Source organism: Phodopus roborovskii, unplaced genomic scaffold (assembly GCF_943737965.1).
Source record: "Phodopus roborovskii unplaced genomic scaffold, PHOROB, whole genome shotgun sequence".
Taxonomy (NCBI): domain Eukaryota; kingdom Metazoa; phylum Chordata; class Mammalia; order Rodentia; family Cricetidae; genus Phodopus; species Phodopus roborovskii.
In genome coordinates this window covers 5,664,157-5,673,569 of record NW_026126515.1, presented here as the reverse complement: position 1 = coordinate 5,673,569, position 9,413 = coordinate 5,664,157, and the positions used below count along the sequence as shown (strand labels likewise).

At 47.5% G+C, this 9,413-nt stretch overlaps 1 protein-coding gene across 2 annotated transcripts in view; it reads left to right on the top strand.

Moving 5' to 3' along the window:
* Window positions 1-2,378: 2,378 nt before the first annotated feature.
* Mideas (mitotic deacetylase associated SANT domain protein) overlaps window positions 2,379-9,413 on the top strand; it is a 66,122-nt gene continuing 59,087 nt past the window's right edge. Inside the window, exon 1 of one of the 2 annotated variants that reach the window (XM_051196297.1) lies at window positions 2,379-2,515. The gene's annotated coding sequence lies outside the window, so the exon portion shown is untranslated. Of the gene's footprint in view, window positions 2,516-2,964; window positions 3,090-9,413 lie in introns of those variants that run through there. The other variant, XM_051196296.1, reaches the window with a different exon arrangement.

The following is a 9,413-nucleotide window of genomic DNA, read 5'->3' as shown; positions in this document are numbered from 1 at the left end:
CCTCCTGAGATAGGTTTACAGGCCTGTGTCACCAAGCATGGCTTTTAGTTTTTATATCAAACCTAATTATGTTAATTGATTTATTTTTGTGGTGGTTCTCCCCTCCCCTGGGGATCAAACATAAGAATGTTGGTGTACAGGCAAGCACCCCATCATTGGGCTAAATTCCCTAGTTCAAAGTAGCATAACTTTCTTTTCTTTATTTTTCTGTTTTGTTTTTGGTGGTCCTGGGGATTGAAACCAGGGCTTTGTAAATGCTCTACAAGAGCTGTAACACTGAGCTACATCCCCAGGTAAATTTCTGTTTTCAGATCCTTCCCAGTTACCTACCCCTTCCAGAAACTAACTTTCACATGCCGGGGTCTCAAAAACCAGTGTAGCTGCCCCTGAGGAGGAAGAAAGGGATGCCTGGACAGATGTAAATTCTTGTGACTCAAAGACATCTGTGTGTGCCTTGAAGTAGGTGACACCCAATACCAGGGCTGCCAGGGATGGAGCAGCAGTCCACACCCTCTGACCTAGTTTAAAATGGAAAGATAACCTTTGTTCGGCAAAAGGAGTGAAGGCTCAGATTCAGGCTTCGTACTTAAATCTGCTTAGGGCCCTTACTTCCTTCTCCATGGTCTGCTTTGCAGAGGAGGGATTGCAAAGGGTGTGTGAGGGTGTCCTTGAGCCCCCCACTGTCTTACATATTGAATTCTTTGTCACTGATCTGTAGCTGTGACCACCACCTTAAAGCTCAGCAGCTTGGCCGGGGATGCTGTGGAGGTTCAATGGTAGGATGCTTGCCTAGTGTGCACAAGGGGCTGGGTTCAATCTCCACTATCACATGCACACACATATGCACACACATGCACACACCGATCAGCTTGTGATAACAAACATTTATCCTGGTACAGTTTCTGTCTGTCAGCCATCCAGGTAGCTAAGCTGACATGAAGTTATTATTAAGTTGCTTCCTGGGCTGAGACTTTGGAAGGCTTGGGTAATGAGGGGTGGGGGTGGGGGGTAGGGGGATGGGGGAGGCATTATCCTTTCCTAAACTTACTGAAGGGGTTGCTAATTGGTCTCACTTCTTTTGTTTGGGGCTGTCTTAGAACATGGCGGTTGGTTTCCCCTACCATGGACAAGACAGAGGGCGCCCAAGATGGAAGCCACAGTTCTCTTTATAAGCTAGTCTCAGAAGGGACATCACATTTCTTCTGCCATGCTCTGTTAGAACGGAGTCAGTGGAGTTCAGGAGAAGGGATTAGGTAAGGGTGTGAATGCCAGGAGGCAGAGATCATTGTCAGGGAGCTGTCTACCACATCCCCCACACAATGTCCTGGGACTCCAGCAAGAGCTACACTATGCGACACAAAGCATTGTGTATGTGCACGTGTGAATGTCAGTCCTTCACACATTTGTGGGCTCTGCTAATTACTCCTGGGCATGCAGAAATACTGAATATTCATGAAGTTGCCACAGAGGATTAGAATCACAATACTGAACAAAGAAATATTCTGCTCTTGTTTTAACAAACACAGAGTAACACCATTTTCTTTAGAAGCCTGGCCATTGCCAGAAGGAATTAGTTCTATTCGAAAATTAAAATGGGTGGTATCTCCATGATGCCTTCACTCCATCATAGTGTGATATAACAAAAATGTCAAAGAACTATATTTAAGTCTAATGAAGTACTTACTTCTTAAAACAGCATTATTTTTTCTTTCATCAAACATTTTCTATTTGTAATATAACATTAATGTCTATGTGGAGGAGTTCATGCTTGGGTCTACATGCTTCCAATCTTTGGGTGAGTCTATGGTGTCCCCTGAGGTATTAACTAGACTTGGGGTGGGAGACATTTCAAAAGTGTCATATTTTCCATCAGTCTTTTATTATCTTTTGACACAAAACCTTCACTCAAGACTAAGCACGGGACAGGAGGTATTATCAGGTCAATGTGTTAGTAGGAGCAGTATTTGGGGGAAAAAGGGAAACTTGTCCAGCTTTAGCTGAGGTCTTTGAATGGTCTTTTATAGATCCCTGTTTTCCAGGGCAAGCTTCAACCAGGCTAATGTTTCTGTTGGGAAAGCCTTGCCCTGTAGTTTTGGCTGTCTGCTTTTTTTTTTTTTTTTTAAACCACAGCAAAGGCTATCCTAGTCCTCTTTGCAGCCTAAGGGAATTAGGAATCTTTCCTTCAACATTGCTGTTTGACTTCTTTGTTAATGCTTACCAGAGACTCAAAAGGCAGCTCTCTGTTGATGTAATTTTTAATGTGCTGAGAAAAATTATTTTGGGCAATGATAAACTTCAAAATTATTATTGCCTAGAGCTCCTTTCACGATCCACCTTGTAAATCACTTTTGGCTTGTGATGACATCCCAATGCATCAGGCTCCAAAGACTCTGACACTTGAGTGCTAAAGGAAGAGGTGGAAATCCGAGAAGAAAGGGAACAGAAAGACTATTTCCCAGCCTTGACTTGGGTGATGACACAGTTCCTGAAACATAATGCATGGCAAATATCGTGTGTAAGTACAACCCGGGGAAAGTGACAGAACAACCCATGCAGACCTTTAAGGGGCACAAGGTCAGGAGACTGGGGTTTGAAGTAGGCCCAGTACAATTTAGGGAAATAGCTCACTGCTTTCACACACGACCTCTCTAGCCCAAATACCAAATAAAAATCTTTATCTCCCCCTTTCCTCCCGACTTTGTGTGTGTGTGGCGGGGAGGGGGTCGGTAGGGACTTTTTAAGGTGGGTCCCTTTAACTCAGCCTCTGCACTTCATCGCCACCTTCCAGACCCAAGGAAGGACAAGGCGCTTCCGATCGCACTTCCACCGAGCACAGGGGCGTCTGGAGCGAGGCTTCCCCAGCGGCTGCAGCGCGGGGCACCGGGGGTCTGGCTGGAACCCGGGCGCGGGCGGGGCGGGAGGCTGCAGGGCCCTGCGCGCCGCCGCGCTAGCTGCTGGGTCACAGCCCGGGCCGCGCCGCCCGCTCGACGAGGAAGTGACGACTGCGCCGTCCCGAGAGCAACAAAGTTTGAGTCTGCGGGTCGCACTTTCCTGCGTCCCTCGGAGCTGCCCGGCGATCCAACATGCTGGTGAGTCGCAGACACCGCGTGCACTTCTCACCGCGGGGGCGCATTCGTCTAGGAGGACCAGGGGTTCTTTCGGACTTGGCGGCGCGGGCCGGGCCCTGGGGTGCTGGCGGTGGGGGTGCAGAAGAGGGCAGAGTGGCGGAGATGTGGGCCAGTGTCGCGCTCCTGAGGTGGTTGCTTTGCCCTGGGACTTAGAGCGGCCCGACTCCCGGGGAGCGACTCCTGAGAGCAGAGATAGATGCCTGGAAGGGGCCTCCCAGGACCTGTGTCCCGAGCCAGCCCTCCAACCTGCGCCCCATCTCCAGGCTGCGGGTAGCAGCCTTTTCAGGCCATCCCGGTGTTTCCATGGGAAACGTTCCTTTCCTCTACGCAGCCCTCCACCAGGTTGCAGGAAGGAAGTTACAGGAACTTTCCCTCTACTTTTGTTTGCTCGGCCTTCCAGTGACGAAGAGCCAAGCAGCTCAGAACTTTGGATCAACAGCCCTAAGCATTTCCAACAAACAAAACCCGAGTTGTCCCTAAACCTCCTTGAAAGAAGCCCCTCCCGACTCTGCTCTCTTCCTCTCTCCCACCACGCCCCGAACCCAACAGTGAGCTCTCGAAGGCCTAACACTTTGCAATTTAGCCATAAAAACTGTCAGCACACCCACGTACATATGTGAGTGTTTTCTATATAAAAACCAGAAAGCCGCTTCCAGTGGACTCCGTCGCATCTTGTTCTTTTCTGTGTTCTAAAACGGCTAGGGCTGCAGGAATGTGCCTGGGGACTTTGGTGGTGGTTCCTGCCACCCTCCGTATCCTCGTGATTTTGAGTCTTTAAAGAACAGTTGAGAAGTTTATGACATGTTTGCTGAGTAGCGAGGGTCTTGGCGAGGCCCAGAGGCTCCCTGGTTTGTGCTTGAAGCTGCAGTAGCAGCAGGCGGGGGCATGGTGATGTGTGCAGGAATGTGTATACAGGCCTTGAACACTTGGAGATGGGATGTCTAGAGGTTGAATAGTGAAGTCCCTAGCAGCAGCTTCCTGCCTGTCTGTAATTACAGCGTGATTGCACAGTCAGGCTTTGTTGGCGTGGATGTTTATACACACGCTATTGTGCAAGATCTTGGTGGTGGTGAACAAAACGCAGATTTGCATTGCAAATGCTCAGGACAGATCTGGGCCTGAACTACAGTCCCTGGATTTTTTTTTACCCTTTTAACTTTGGCTGAGTGATTTGTTTCCTTGCTGGAAAGTTGCAAAGTTCGGAGTCTACTCAGGAAAGCAGCTTTTTTCTACTACTTACTATAGAACACCTTAGGCAGCCTGAAAACTGAGCCAGGAACTATACCTTCATTTGTCCTAAGAAAATGTGGGATGACGTCAGCAGGAAAAGGAGATAGGAGATGACTATCAACTCTGCCTTAACGGAAAGGCTATTTGAATTAGCAGAACTGCACCGGTAGCAGGATTGGGGTTAGTTACAAAGAAGAATCACAGGTCATCTATGTCTGAGCTGGCCAACCAGACTTTGAGCCTTGAAATTTAGGTGGGTCTTAATTCCTTTATTGTGTTCTGGGCAAAGGGAAAGCATGTTTAATGGCTAAAGGAAATGTGCTGGGGCTTTGAGACTAAGTGTCTGTGTTGGGTGTGGGGGAGAGGGTGACTCACAAGTTTTCTTTAGTGTGGTCCCTACACCTACTTCCTTAGTACAGCCTGCAGCACAGGCCAGGTCAGGGGTCCTCATATCTACCCAAATGCTGACCTGCAGGAAGCAGACTGACTTAGTTACTTTTCTATTGCTGAGAAGAGACGCCATAACCTAGGCAACTTATAAAAGAAAGCATTTAATTGGGCACTTGTAGTTGCCATCTGTAGTAGCCCCATGTTGCGGCACTAATCTGTAGTAGCCTGTCTTTGTGGGGGCTTCAGTTGGAGCCAGCCGACTTGCCTGGTGTGTACCTGAGGGGTGGGAGTGGATTAAGAAAAGGCAGGAAAAGTCAGTGACACAGAATTGAGTCAGGAGGGCAATCCAGTGAATGCTGAACACCACAGGCTTATTTATCACCACAGGGCCTGGCTTGCTTACAGTTTCAGAGAGTGAGTCCATGACCATCGTGGCGGGCAACATGGTGGCAGGCAGGCAGGCGTGGCTCTGGAGCAGTAGTGGAGAGCTCACATCTGATCCACAAGCAGCAGATGGGGAGTGTGTGGGGGTGCGGGACTGGGCCTGGTATGGACTTTTGAAAACTCAAAACACACTCCCAGCAACACACCCCCTCCAGAAAGGCCACACCTCATAATCCTTCCGAAACAGTTCCACTAAGAAGAGACCAAGCATTTAAATATATATGAGCCCATGGGGGCCAGTCTCATTCAAACCACCATGGGGCCACGCTTGTACACAGAAGGCTAGTTTCTTCCTGTAGTAGAGGACAAATACAATTCTCCTGACATAGTCAAAAAGCATGTGCTGGCTAACTACTTTTCCAGAGGACCCAGGTTCAATTCCCAGCATCCACATGGCAGCTCACAACTGTCTGTAACTCCAGTTCCAAGGGGTCTGACACCTTCATACCAACGCACATAAAATAAAGCTAAATAAATTATTACACACACACACACACACACACACACACACAGAGCATGTGATGGATGGATCTGTGCAAGGCCATCGTTCTGTCACCTCAAATGTCAGCCTTACAGTCTGTCTTGGGCTGAAGATTCACCATGCATTACTTTCTCCTGTCATGTTACTGTGTGACTGCTTGGTACACGTCCCTGAAGGGCATGAGCACTTCAGCCTCCTGGTTTAGAATGGCAGGTACTGGTGCCCCTGATAGACTAGGGTTCTCTCATAGCTGGTGTCCTCAACTAAACAGCAGATTTCACTTGGAAGCCAACTGCTGGTTTGCAGCCTGTGCCAGCTCTGTGTCATGGGCATAGTGACCAAAATATTAGGGCACAGTGCTTGCAGAGAGTGGAGGGGAAACATGTAAAATCAGGGTACTTCTGGAAAGTCTAGTCCCACAGTAGCTACAGAGGAACAAGATTGAGAACAAAGTCCAGTGGCAGGAGGAATAAAACTGCATTACTCTCGAGTTCCAGGGATATTGAGTTTTTACTGAACTTGTCTGTCAAGGTCCTTATCGCCTGACCAGAACTGCCTCAGTGAGGTCCTAGTGATACCAAGATGGATGGAAGGAGCATGTTTCCTTTTGACCCTCAGAGAAAGAGAACTGTGTGTTTATGATCTTTTATGTCCTTGTTACGATGAGACTAGAAAAAATACCTAAAGGCTCTCCTGGTGTGGCTGGCAGAATGGCAGGGAGGGGCCCCTTGCGAGGCCTGCTCCCTGGAGCTGTGGGGTCATCTGGAGCAGTCTACTTCTCCTGCACAGCCTGGCTGAGTTTCACACAGAGCTCAGGCCCTTTTCCTGGCTTCCCAGGCTTTGCTTCTGTTTGCAGAACTTGCTGCACAGTTCAGGCCTCACTTCTTCACCCACCTTGCACAAATGATGGTTTGTAGCTTGTTGTTGCCACCCAAGGAAAAGAGCTCTGATTCAAAACCTGGCTACGTAGCAAATACTTTTATTGTTCCAATAGGAAATGCTGAGGGCTGGGGGGAGCGGGCGATTATGGAGTTCAGCAACTCAAGAAGAAGAAGAAGAAAACAAAACCAAAAACACCCCAGCAAAATGCTATACTGGGAGAAGCAGATTTTTGTGAAGAAGGTGGTCTCAGTATGGGAGGCCTTTTATGTGGTCCTAGCTCGAGCTTCAAACTGCTATTTCTAGTTCTCTGCTTCCTTCTGGCTGCCTCAGGCCCTACACAACGCAGTGTTTTGACATAACAACCCACCTCCAAAACAGGAGGTACAGCGGCCATCGCTGAAGAGAACATTCCAGACTCTGAAGAAAGTGCTGCAATCTTCCAGATGCTGCGGCTGGCTGTGCTGAACCGCAGGCTTGGTTCCTTCTATAAAGCAGCCCTCCTTTGAGTTCTTGTTCTCAATGAGGCATTTCTTAGTGAGAGAGACCCTTAAACCTTCTTCTTTTTTTTTTTTTTTTTCTGGTCCACACGACACAGGGCAAAAGTGCTACGACTTTGTGTCTTTAGTGCCACTTGAAACACACACCGGGTTTTGAATAGGTCTTGGATAAAGGGCTGCTCTGTAATCTTTCTTAAATTCCTGTTTGCAAGGGTCATCTTCCTGCTCCGCAGTCTTGAATGGCTCCCCACTGTCTCCATGGTAAGGATCAAACTTCTGAGCTGGTGGTCAGGGCCTTCCACATAGAGGTCTGGCCTCTGCTTTCTTCTGTCCCAAATCACAGCCCTGACCCAGTGACCCACCATGGGGGTTTGTCCAACCACTGATGGCAAGCATTCCTGCCTCTCACGCTTTCCTGGAGGCCTGGAATGCCTCCCTTTTCCTCTCTTCCACTCGGCTTAGTTTTGCTCTCTTCCTGCCCTGTTCACGTTTCCTTCTTAAACACTTCCTTGCCTCCACTCTGTGGACCTTTGCCTGGGTTTCTGGTATCATCCACTAGGGCCTTCTGCTGAAGCAAACCTTAGCTCTGGTCTAGGGGTTTTACCTTCTCTTTTGAACATGGCTTCACCCAGACCAGCTGTTCAGCTTCCTAAATGTATCTTTAGATGGATAAAATTCATCAATTTAAAGCAAATATATAGCCACCCTTGTTTTGTATCTATTCCTCCACTTATGGCACATCTTGATAAACGTGATGATGGTGGTGGCGGTGAGGATGGTGATGATGATGGTAATGATTCCTGGTCTTTCTTCTCCAGTCCTGTTAGCCTATTGGCTTCTCTCTGGATCCTTCTGACTTTTCACCTCATTAATTTTCTCCATGTCTAGCACTGCTTTTCCTCAGGGTGTCTGTCAGACAGTATCTGTCCAGGTTTGGCTCTCAATCCTCCTTGACCTGATTTGGGTGGGTGGGTTGTCCTGCCCATGATGCCCTGCTATGCCTTGGGGCCTGTCCCAAGGGCAGAGGGCTTACTGCCTAGGTTTGCTTAGCTTTCTGAGGGAACCTGAGGCAAGACTTGAGATGGGCTGTTTCCCAGGTGACTGCAGGCTTGCCTTGTGCAATCAGGGACTGGCCTATAAAACTAGGCTAAAGTAGAAAACTGAATCTTGGGAGGGGGTGGTCCCGGCTGAGCCCTGACATGGGGCTTGATAGGGGGATCCATCACCTCCGCCCAGTTCTCAGACTGTAACTCAAAACCTTGTCTTGCAAAGTAGATTAAAAACATTTGTACGTGATGTGTGTGAGCAACTGAGTGAGTGAGTGAGTGAGGGCATGCGTGTGTGTGTGTGTGTGTGTGTGTGTGTGTGTGTGTGTGTGTGAGACATGGTACATGTGTGGAGATCAGAGGGCAACTTTGTGAGGTCGGAGCTCTCCTTCTCCCTTTAGATGGGCTCTGAGGATTGTCTCCACCTTTACTCACTGATCCAGATCACCAGCCCAAGATTTTTTATATTCAAGATATAATCCACATAGTATAAAGTACACCTTATATGGTAGATTATTTGATTTTTTTTTTTTTTTTTGTTGTTGTTAGAAATAAAATTTGGTAGATTGTCCTTCTCCCCCTGTTTTCCATTTCCTATTCGGGAAGTTAATGTAGATGCATAGTATAAAATAAGTCTCAAAATAATCTCAGACACAGACAAAAGAGATTGTTATCTACATATATAAACATGCAAACAAACATACACAATATAATAAAGAGAAACAGAAAAGTGTGTATTAGCTGCGAGAGCAAAGATTTTTTTCTTAAGAAAAATACAAAGCCCAGAATTAATAAAATATTAATAAGTGTAGGGCCTAGAGAAATGGCTCAGTGACCAAACACTGGCCATGGAAGTGTGAGGACTGGAGTTTGGATTCTCGGTACACACTTGAGGACATTTGGCCGGCCTGAAATCCTAGCACTATAAAGATGAGATCACTAGACCAAGCTGGCTGGCTAGCTCACTGAAACAATGAGCTCTGGAATCAGGTGAGAGACCCTGCCTTAGTATATGGAAGGTGCAGGGCAATCCCTGACACCAACCTTTTGTCTTTACATAAGTGTGCACACTTGTACACATGTGCGCCCGCACATGTGAGCATGGACACTCATGTATGTATACCTCTCTCACACACTTGCAAAAATGAGAAACTTGATAAATGCAATTACATAAAATTTGAAAAAGAGGTCCCATCCTCTAACGCCCCTCTTGCCTGCAGTCCTGCAGTTTCTCGCTATTAGACAACTGAAGTTGACCCTTTTCTGGCTACTCTTCCAGATGTAGTTTTAGCAAATAGAGGAAAATATAAATCCA